This window comes from Squalius cephalus (assembly GCF_949319135.1).
Source record: "Squalius cephalus genome assembly, chromosome: 9".
Classification (NCBI taxonomy): domain Eukaryota; kingdom Metazoa; phylum Chordata; class Actinopteri; order Cypriniformes; family Leuciscidae; genus Squalius; species Squalius cephalus.
In genome coordinates, this window is record NC_137130.1 from 36,778,171 (window position 1) to 36,790,199 (window position 12,029).

General features: G+C 38.6%; 1 long non-coding RNA gene across 1 annotated transcript; it reads left to right on the forward strand.

Annotated features, from left to right (window-relative positions):
- Nucleotides 1-6,690: 6,690 nt before the first annotated feature.
- LOC307164144 lies at nt 6,691-9,780 on the forward strand. Its single transcript, XR_013822221.1, has 5 exons — nt 6,691-6,808; nt 7,545-7,766; nt 8,402-8,531; nt 8,623-8,670; nt 8,954-9,780. It is a non-coding gene; the product is annotated as an uncharacterized lncRNA (long non-coding RNA).
- The last annotated feature ends 2,249 nt before the right edge of the window (nt 9,781-12,029 follow it).

Here is a 12,029-nt window from a genome sequence, read left to right on the forward strand (position 1 = left end):
GAGAAAAATGCTTGCTACACACACACAGTTTAGATGTGTCCGTGGTTGATGGCCAACCAACCGCCCGCAGCCAGAGTCTAGCCCGGGCAGCATCATGGGGAAAGATATGCAACGCACTGGAACTTTTGCACCACGAAAACAGACACTTGTGTCCCATGATTGCCTCTCTCATCTACTACACGATATCACAGTTTGACATGTCTGTCATTGGAAAGATCCACAATGTGTCATGAATAATTAAGAGAAGTGTCTTCTCATTGGATAAGAAAACTCAGTCTCATGAATAATTATGAGATACCGATGAGTCATCAAAGTACTATAGTGCTCTGTGACGTGGACACGATGAAGATTTTATACCCGGAAGATGAAAATAGCGGAAAAAGAAATCAAATTTAACCATTTTCCCCCTACTATTTAATCTAACAGATGCTAACATTGTCTTCAATGGTGTTCAACACACATACCTCCATTAAAACCTCAGAAAATTTGGTTTAGGGTTTCATGACCCTTTAAGGGAACATGGCCAGGGGGTCCATGAGGAGCCCCATCCTGTCACTTTCTAAGGGGGACATAAAGTCAACCCCAAATGCCACCAGGGAGGCTGACCTGGTCTACATTACTGACCTAGTCTTGCCAGCAACCCGTCTGTTTCCTAAACAGAGGCTCTAACATTATTTGCCTGTAACTTGTACAGGCATCCGATGGGGAGGACTGCAGATAGTGGCAGTGATCGCTCACAGACCGGATCATAGAGACGGGCATCCTGGAGAGCAGAACTCAGAACAGAGCTCTCTAACCCTTGCAAACGAGGGGAGCACTGTGGAGGCTGGGCACTCTAAAGGGACCCTAGTGAGGGGAGTACCTCCGAATCTAAGGGCTGATCTAACAGGGAGGCCTCGCAAGAGTCCTTCGACCTTCTGATCAGACTTAGGGAACTAAGTACTCTAGAGAACGAACCTCTAGATGATGCGTGCAACGTGATACTCAATGCTTTTGCAATGCTAAGCACCCAACTCGTTGTGGAGCCGCCTTCAAGGAGGCCTGTTAAGGCCTAACTACTTGATAGTGATACTACTAGCAGAGCTAGCCTCATAAGCAAGATTCTCTCCCAGAACCTGTGGGCCTGGGTTTACTTATTTCACATTACATTTAATCATTTAACAGACACTTTTATCCAAACCGACTTACAAATTAGGAGAGCAATAGAAGCAGTTAAACTAACAATAGGACAACTATATGTAAGTGCTGTGTCCCTTCCCACTTTGGTCTAACTTTGGTCTAACGCAGTATGGGCCCTATTTTAACGATCTGAAACGCAAGTATCAAGTGCAAAACGCAAGTAACTTTGTGGGCGGGTCTTGGGCGCTGTTGCTATTATACCGGCGGGATAAATGACTCTTGCGCCCGACGCAAACCTAAAATGGGTTGGTCTGAAGTAGCTTCATTACTCATAGGTGTGGTTTGGGTGTAACGTGAAATAAACCAATCAGAGCGACATCTCACATTCCCTTTAAGAGCAGGCGCGCTTGTTCTATAGCGGATTCCTATTATAACGGCGGATTTGCCAGGAGCAGGTCACAGCCGAGGAGACCGACATTCTCGTCAGGGACGTTGGGGATGGAGAAGCACACCCAAATTAACTTCGGTTAAACAGGCGTATGATAATTTGGGTAAATGTGTAAGATATGTATGCTTTTATAATAAAATATCGATCTATCTATCTATCTATCTATCTATCTATCTATCTATCTATCGTAATAATGTATGATTTGCAAAAATGATAATGCTGCGTCTGTGTGTAGATTAGAGAATCAAAGTGTATGCACGTTGAGCACAAGCTACATTGATTATGGCCCTTAAAATAGCATATGAATAGCATGCGCAACGCGCCACTGACTTTAAACTGTTTTTTTTTTTCGGTCAGTGGCGGAATTGTTTTCTAAACCTGTAAAATAGCATGAGGGAACGTTTGCGCTGGAACACGCCTCCTCTTTGCGCTGAACCGCCCCGGGAGTGCAAGTGTATTTCTTAGTTAACCGACGTGCGTCTGTGGAGGGAAAAATCCGCTTTGCGCGGGTGCAAAATAGGAATGATACCATGCGTCGGTGTACAAAGTCAATTGCGCTGGGTGCAAGATAGGGCCCACTATGTAATTTTTTTTTTATGGATCTTGATTAATGGATCAATCGGTTTCTTGAAAACGGCTACGCACTCAGCAGCTCTGGTTGAGTTGGGCAGGTCATTCCACCAGCAGGGAACAGTCAAGGTAAAGGTCTGTGAGAGTTGTTTTCTCTTTGAGATGGCACTATGAGACGACGTTTACATGCAGAACGCAAGTTTCTGGATGGCACGCAAGTTTGGAGTAATGAGTTTAGGTAAAAGGGAACAGAGCCAGTGGTTGTTCTGTAGGCAAGCATCAGTGCCTTGAATTTGATGCGAGCGGCAACTGGCAACCAGTGCAATTTTAGGAGGACATTACCAACTGGCTGTGTGCTCAGCAGAACTGCTTATCGACCCTTGAAGCAAGGGGAGTACAAACATTAGGCTACCGGACTATCGATTAGACTCACAGTAAGGCCTACCACTCTGAATGTCACGGGCGTCAGGCCGGACAGTGCTTAGGCTCTAAGGGAGTGTACTCAAAACCGACCCAAATGGGAGAGAGTACTTACATGCCTACGAGGGCCAAAACACGAATATCACCTGTCTAAAGTTCAGAGCTATAGTCTCATTTCAATCGACTCTCTAAAGTGATGGGAGCCCTGCTATTCTAATACAAGATGGCTATCAAGGTGCCCCGACGAGGGCCAACGCTTGGTGTTGTAGTCTATCTGGAGCTTGTACAGAGCGGTGGCCTCAGGAGAATAACTCCCCATTGTGAGGAAGTCATCTCACGCTACACTGAGTTTATCTGTTTGATGCTCGGATGAACGGTGGCCTCACTAGAGAATTCTCCATGAGATGAAGCCAACCAGTTCAGTGACCACAGATTGGCACTACCCACTGCATAAACCTGACGACTCTAACAAAAGAGGAGGCCTATGGAAAGGGTATGCATGACCTACCTATATAAGGTAACTTCAGCGCCCTAATAAAATACTTCTATAAGAAACCCTAACCAACACACCACTTAATAGTTTCTAAACGGGGAACCGAGGTCTCTTGTTCAACCTTACTAACTCTCGTAAAGCGAGGAAGGCCTAAACATTACTCTCAGAATGTTCAGTGTATATATTGCCCTTAGATCTGTCAGTTCTTGGTCTAATATCGTCTTGTATCGTTTCTTGTATTTCCTTGTTTGTGGATTACTTTTTTTTTTCTTTTTTTTTCCTTCATTTTATTAAAGTGTTGCTGCAATTGGATCCACTACGCTTACTTAATGATCATCTTCATCATGAAGGCCGATTCACAGTGCACCGACAGGGTAACACACCGATCCGACAAAACTCGATGAAGTGTCTGTCTGCCTCTGTCATTGCGGTGTGAATTGGCCTTTACGTTACACACATATTCAGTCAAGCGTGTCCAAATATTTTACTGCTATAAATAAACTTGCCTGTTTCAAATTTAGGTTCTCAATGTTTTACAAAGGTAAAAAATATTAAATCTATTCAAAGTTTAATAAATTCATCCTGGCTTAAACTAAATGACTAATAATAGGGTCTCAGGTTAAATAGGTCATATCAGTTTACATTTCAAAACATTCTTTTTGCCATTAATTGTAATAATCCAGTGAGATTTCTGCATGCACAGGGAGTGACAACAGCCGGTGTGATCTGAGCTCAGCATCATCGAGTCTGTCTGTGATTACATGAAGAAACAGATAAAACTGAGACTTAAATCCAGAAGAAACTGTGAATACTAAAATACTAACATGCCTGAGACTTTTGCAAAGTACTGTATATTCAATTATTATGGGATTTCCTCCAATGCTTTCAGAATCTTTACTTTTTAAAATAGATTTGTTTCTGTATCTGTAAAATATATTTTTATATTAACAAATTTTAATGACAGTATATTGAACAAAAATTAATTCTTTTATTTATCAAAATAAACTGAAAATGGTGCGACTTTGCTGAAGTGATTGTTTTGAACACGTATTAAGTTAAACATAAGGAAATTATTATTTTATTAATTATTATTTTATTAATTAAAATTATTATTTTAGATATGTATTTGTATCAATACTGTGTGTCTTTGTCAGGACTCGGGTTTGATCTTCCTCTGTTTTCTTCCTCTTTTGTGTTTGTTTCTATTTTTTCCATCTTTTCCACATACTTTTGCGCACTGTGTTTCGCAATCAGTGCATCTGCTCGTTTGCGCTCAACTGTCTCCCCTTTTTGCTTGATTTCTCAGCTATATTTATACTTCTTTCACTTTGCTCCCTCTCAGTATGTTCTGAACCTTTTGTTGGTCATTTACCGTTTTTTTCCTTGTTTAGTAGTTTTATTTTATTTTTATCTAACATATTTTTCTGTGCCCAGTTGTCTTGCGGTTCTCTGTTCCTCTTCAGCATTCACTGGTCTTGGACTGGTCTATCGCTGCTGATCATTAGGACTGGTACTGGTACTGGAGTTTGGATTTCCCTGGGTTACCGTTTGACTTTCTGGACTGATTTCTGCTGTGAACTACTGCCTGTTTCTGATTGTGAGCTGGGATGTCCCTGTTGGTTCTGTTTGCTCCTCGCCTACCCTGCTTGTCTGACACTGATTCTCGCTTCACGATTTGGATTTGATTATCCTGGACTCTGATCCCTGCCAGACTATTGCTGACTAGACGCTGCTGTTTTTCTTTTCAGGAGCCGTGCTGCTTGAACTGTATTACTGTTTCAATAAATTGAAGTAAAGCATTCTTCTGTTTTTGGGTCCTCCTTCCTCAGAACTAGAGTCTTTTGCCCCAATTCTGGTTTTACCCCTTGTGTTTGTGGGGTTAAATACCCTCCATGGAACCTCATTCATTTATAAGCTTTTTAAACAAAACAAACCACTTATGATTTATTTTCACACAAAATCTGTTGCTCCATCAATGTTCAATACAAATATATATATATATATATATATATATATATATATATATATATATATATATATATATATATATATATATATAGTGCAATCATGTATGGGTTTCATAAAAGCCCACATGTTTCTTAGGGTGTGCCTTCAGTCCTGTCGTTGCCTAATGTTGTGCTCAGGGAGATGTGAGTCAACCGCAGGAATAACCCACCCAAAGAGCTCTTGCCCGGGGCTGCTTCATCATTCACCAGTGACAGACACTTCACAAAACATGTGTTTTAAACATGGGTTTAACAGGAAAAGGTCTGTTTTTTGCTTCCTACACAAATTTAACACGCACTGCACTGTACACCACCAGTGTGAGTCACCATGAAATCAAAATTTACAAGTCTTATTTAAGGTTTTATCTTAGTTACATAACGTATAATATAAAATATAATGGGAATGTTACTTTTGTTCTCTAAACATTCTGAAACAAATAGTAACTTTAAAAAAATGTTAGACAAACTAAAACATTTCAGAAAAAAGGTTCTATGAACAATGTATAAATAATGATCTTGTGAGAATTATGGATTTTTATTTATTTATTGGAAAAAAAAAACACCTTGCATCACAAGAAGTATACTATGACTGTCCAGAAAGGAACAGATTGAACAGAATTTCAAGTTTACTGACAACATGTTACAAATGTTTACATGGTACAATAACTGGTGTATTTATTAGGGCTGGGTATTGGCACAAATTTCACGATTCGATTCATAAACTTGCGATTAGATTCCAATCTCGATTCAGTCTCGATTAATTTGGGTGAAAAAAATAAATAAAAATCTCTCTCAACTAATGCTGTAAACTATACATGAAACCCTGTCAACTGGTACATTACAATAATATTAAAGGTTAAAATCAACAACTGATTTGTATACAATTAAGGTGTTTTTATTATAAAGTTATAAATGATAATTATTATTATTTATTATATAATGTTTATTAATGATATATGCATGTCAGACAAGTAGTTGGCAATGTCACTTTATAAAGAGAGACTACACGCCTGCGCACATACGCATTCTTTTACCAGCAGTATTACTTTGTCTTCTAGGTAAATTTTCATCTTCACAAAGCCAGAAATATTCACTGTAATCCCAATTTTAGATATAAAGTCCCTTTTTACTTCCTTTCAGAAAATGTCAAATCATTTGAATACAAAGGCTTCGAAAACATATCATCCTTGAGTCTGTTGTAAGGAACCTTTCCTTTTTCATGATGACAAAATGTTATATTGTGTTTGATGAATCAGAAAAAGAAATGATATCTCTTGTTTATGTTTGATCATTTATAATTATATCCCTTGCTTATGTTTTACCATTTAATCTTTTACAATTATATATCTTGCTTCAATCATATTTAAAAAAATCATTAGGCTATTACATGTGTCACGGAGCGCCATTTTCATTTGAAAAGTATTTTTAATGCTTTTCTTTGATTAATCTTTATGCCTCAATGTAGCTGATTAACTTAGGGTGAACTTTTGTACTTGCTTTGAGATGTGGGCGAAAACCTAAAAGTTTCCGATAGACCACAAGTGGCTCGAAGTCTTGGTTAAAGTGGTAAACAAATGTTATCTTGGCTAAACATCTTGCAGATGGGACGTGTGGTACGGGGCGATGTATGAATGGGCCTCCACTCGTGTGAAACCATGAAAGCTATGTATATGTTTGTATCTTGAGGATCTGCTTGAATGCGATGTATGAAAGAGGAACTTATAACCCTGTTCTGATAAGCATCAACTGCAGGTCAGTCTGTACCTTGGACGAGATCTTGCTCCTTTGGAAACCTGTCTTTACAAAGAGAGATCTCTCAAACAACTTACTTATCTTTAGGCAAGAATATTATACTCAGAGTGAATTATATTTTAATTAGAAATATTAGAAGGGATTTTAACTGTTCATTTTATGTGTCTTTATTAAACTTTTAATCCTGACTATGGATTAATTATTTATATTTCTCATTTATTATCTGATTCTCTGCTCTTAAGAAATAAAATGTTACTGAATCATCTGACTGGATCTCCTCCTTGCATCAGTGTTGATTTGTGTAATACTTACAGTATTAGCAGGGTCTCGCGCACCCCCGGGATTGCCACTTCTCTTAAAAGTTAAAAAAAAAAATTGAGAGTGCATTGTAATACGAGACAAACAGATTCGGAATTTGGAACTGCGTACTAGCACGCTACTTTTAAATTTTTTTACCATAATATATGGCAGAAATAGTAAAAGTAGTATGAAGTACCAAATTCAGGAAGACTCTTCACTGAAAATGGACGACTGGTTTTCGGAGATCAAAAGATTGCTTTAGGTTTATCTCGGAAGTTTATTATGCTAGCTTGATGTTTTCGTAAATAAATAGATATTGTTCATTCTAACACTGCTTGTTAACTACTCTTTTACATTATGAATGTGAATACTATGCTTAATCAATATATGTAACATTATATATAACAGATTGTTGTTTTTGTTTGCCCTTTTGCAGATTCAAATGGAGGACACACCCAAAACACTAGTGGCTGTACTACTTGATGAAGAGGAGATATGCAAAAAATTGCAGCATCTCAAGAGTGCAGCAGAAATAATTGCTGCAAAGTACTGGACTGGAATTTAATTAATTTATTGACACCGACCTAACCGAGAAAGTGGAAGCCTTGGACAAGTTTCAAGTTTTAAGTCGATTGAGAGAAGTGGATCACATGCATTGGTTTGTAATTTCCCTTTTCAGTAACATAACTTATAATAAGTGACCTGTGTGTCATGCATACAGATTCCAGTATTATTGTACTTTTCTTAAGCATTAAATATTAATATTGCTTTTCAATTTTGAGCATGGTAAGAAACCGTTCAAGTGGCATTTCCATTCAAACATGGTGTGGGATGATGATTACAAATGATAATGTAAAGTAGTACATTATTTATCTACACTTTCTTTTTTCATCTGCATGGTACATAATGGTAGCAATTGAAAACTCATATTAACATGTCGATAGTAAACACACTACTAGTTTGGGATTGTTTAACTTTATATATATTATATGATCATCCACCATAGAATGCTTCAGCATTTTCCTACAGTATTACACATCAAACTTTTGTGTCACGTACATTGTAATCCTGATTTCATATAAACAAAATTAAAAAATAAATAAATAAATAATCACCGTGCCATCTGGCCCCTTGACACTGTTTTTGGCAAGGAGCACTATTCAGACCAGAAACAGACAACTTTATAAATTAAACTTATCCATCGATAAAAGATTACTTTAACCTTTTTTGTGCATAACATAAGAGTAGATGCAGTTTAATTTTATTTCATATCTTTATTATTGTACTTATCAGCCTGGGCCGAGCGCTTCGTGGCCAGGAGCGCGAGGTCCGTGGCTGAACGGAGATCCCGGATGGCGTCCCGGATCCCGGATGATATGAAAAATTGGATGTAGATGCAGCCAGTCCAAGTCATCAGCAGAATGTATGTTCATGGAGGACTTGCGTATACATAATTACAAGTAATATACTGGAACATATTTTAACTGCCTTTTTTTTTTTTTTTTTTTTTGAAGGTTGCACCAAAGAACACACATGAAGCTGGTCCAAGTAGTCAACAGAAGGTTTGTATATATAACTGAGTGCTGAAATAACAGCACTCTTTTCAATATTTGTATCACTCTGTTTGAATTTGTTTGCCCATTCCACAGAAACTAACAGTCTGTACACGTGTACAGTACATCTGTACATTTTGCCAGTAGATGTTGACTGTCTTTATTAATGAGTGAATCATTCATCAGTTCATTCAAAACTGCTGATTCATTCAGGAGCAATATAAGTGAGTGACTTTGAGTAACTGAATCACTAACTCATCTAAGAACTACTTTGTGCTTTTTATATTTCCAGCATCAACGTAATATAACTGATGTAGACACAATGCGAGCACTAATTGAAAGCAAAGGTCTGAGTATAAAGATTATGAAGCTTCAGGAATGCTTTCAGAGACATCAAGAAAGCTCCTTGTGAAGATAGGAGTCAGTGCGTTGGTGGAACAAGGTGGATTGTAAGTTAACAGTTGAGAAATTAACTAAAACAACTGTGAATGCGATAACGTATAAAGATGTTGAATACTTTGAAAACACACTGATTACTTTTAATATTTTGAACATAATTGGGGAAAAAACTTGTAAAACAAACTGCTGATCAGCAGCAGAGAAAACTGACTGAATTTGGTTCCTGTATTTTATTTTAATGTATTATGTATGAGTTGAATTGTTATGTCTTTATTTCGTTTATAGAAAACATACAGTAATCGCAGGTTATGGGTTGCAAACAACAGATTTTTGAACAATATCCTCGATTTGTAGACATGCCATACTTGGTAAGGACTTGTGTTTTGCATGGCTTTTCCTTATAGCTAGGTATGAATAGACTTGTCAGCAAAGGGACATGGCTGGTAGATATTAAGTCCACATGAATTTAAAATGTTTTTTTACTTTGTTAGCGCACAATGCTAGTCTTATTTATTCTAATTAATCTATGCAATTTATATATACAGTATATATAAAAAATGTTTGTCTTTGTAATCTTTAGTCATAATCTGGAATTTTGCTTTCCCTCTGAAATGCTGTTCCTTCTCTTACATTATCCTTTAAAAATCTTTTAACCACTCCCCTCCAACCATCAGTCTGCTGCAAGCTAGAGATTAAGGTGCACTAAAATCAAGCCCCACCACTTATTATTCTTCATTCAGTTTAATTCAATACATAATACTGCTGTATATATATATATATATATAATTTTTTTTTTCTACTCTTTTTCATAACCTGGAATGGCCACAATGCCTCTCTGAAGTTAATATTGCATAAACTTGACTCGAAAAGACTCAATATTTTGTGAACATACTGAGGAAACACAGTAGTGTTGTAATTGTGTATTCTATCCGGTGTTGTAGCTTGACACTGAGTTTGGAAAAATGTTTCCTGGGAAGGCTGACCTCTTTCTTCGAAAATGGGAAGGAAATATTGTTCCAAAAATTGCAAAAGATGTCCACAGTGAAAAATCCTCTGGTCATGCCAACTGATAATGAGAGTGAAGGTAGGCTACTTTGCTCATTCTGTCAAAATGTTGTTTTTCTTTCAGTGGACACCATTAGTTTTAGTAGTTCAAAGAGTTTAAAGTCAGCCATTATACCAGCCATGAAAAATGTCATTATATTTTGTGTTTTTCTATCATACTTCAGATTCATGTTACAGAGTTCTTCAAATTCGTATTACATTGTTAACAATAACACACCCTTTAAAGACAACGATGATGGGTTAGGTTTAAGACACATTGTGAAGCCAGTAGCCACCTACCTGAGCAGTGCATTGTTTGACCTTCTCCACAAACAGAAGGGACTTGGTGGGTATGAGAGTTCCTGGAAGGCATTGCAGTTGGAATTGGTAGTTGAGCAGGTTTTTTTTGGACGGCCAATTTGCGCAACATCAAGGCAGTATGCCTCACCCCTTGGTGTTTGCTCCACCAACGCGAACAGCTTATCTCGAATGAGGGGATTTCTCGGAGTCCTATTGGTTCGGCAAGTGTGGGTGAAGGTCCTCCTCCCCTGGGGACATGGATCAAAGATGAACTCCAGAAGTTAAGAGTTCTACGTCTCTTTCCCCTGACAGATTGCCTTCTGGCCGGCCCACAAGTGGTGGGTGAAGATTTGGTCAGGATTCTTCTGTCGAACCTGTATGAGAGGACTGATCGCATTCCAATGGAAAGGGTCTGACCGTCCAATCGGGCGATTAACAGACTGCCGGACAGTTGGTGAGTTGGCAAGGGAAGTCTGTGAACGGAAAGGGTTCGGCTATCCCCACACATTAGGTAGGGCAGTGGAAATGGTCACTTCCATGAGCTTGGATCCTGTCCGTTGTCTGGAGTTTGGATTGTCCAAGCTGAAGTTCTTCCCACATATAAAATATTGGGATGAAAACCGGAACCGGAAGGCACGTTGGAATTTCAAGGACTTCGTTGAGCTCTATCGCCCAACTCAAATTCCATCTGCGTCTCGAGCAGCAGCCTACCTCGGAGATGCGCAAAGAACGAGGAGTTGGATCTGTCCTACTCACGAACTTGGTGAAATATCGTGAGCATGGGATGCCATGGTTGGAGACATGCATAGACAGGCTACCAAAGTGTTTGCCAAAAGAGCGATTGATGACTGTGCTGACCTTCCTCGGCTCTGTGGGATGATCCATAATGGCGACTGTGTCATTTCAAAAACTTGGAGAGTTGAAGCGCCAGCTTCCAGTCACTCAGAGGCACATGAAAGAATTGCGGATCCTGTCCCAACTTCTCCTGGTGCAGTCTCCTGCAGTCTGGAGATTCCATGAATATATACCGACAAAGCTGGTCCTGCCTCCAGTTGTGCCACCTAGACCGGCCCGTCCACGTCCTCCTGTTCAGGAGGAAAGAAGAGAAGTGGCAGACTTTGACATTGATGAGGAACCTGAAGAGGAGTTGGTAGAAAGGATCCAACCATCCACAGTTCTTGCAAGTGCAAATGCTAGGTGGACAGACCTGGAGACAAGCTACATCAGTGTGACCCAAGAATTAAGCCACATCCGAGCCTATGAGGAATACCTGAGACGCTGTAAGGAGAATTCTGTTGCTGTCCGAACGTTCAGTGCGTTCAAGAGAAAACGGCAGCGCCTAATGTCAGACGTGTAATTCACACCCATCCTATTTTTTGTTTTCAATGTTCTAAATGGTTCCTTTTTTGGAAAATAATCTACTTCAAAGTGAAGATTTTTTTTGCTGGGTTTTTGAAAGTATTTTACTTTTCCTGTTAAGGAAAAGAATATAACTCCAAGTGAATATTTTGGGTTTTTGAAAGTATTTTACTTTATTTTCCCTTTTTCAAGCTATAGATCAAAGTACTACAGAATTTTATTTTACAACGCCAGTAGATTGTTAACAAATGGTTCGATCATGCAAA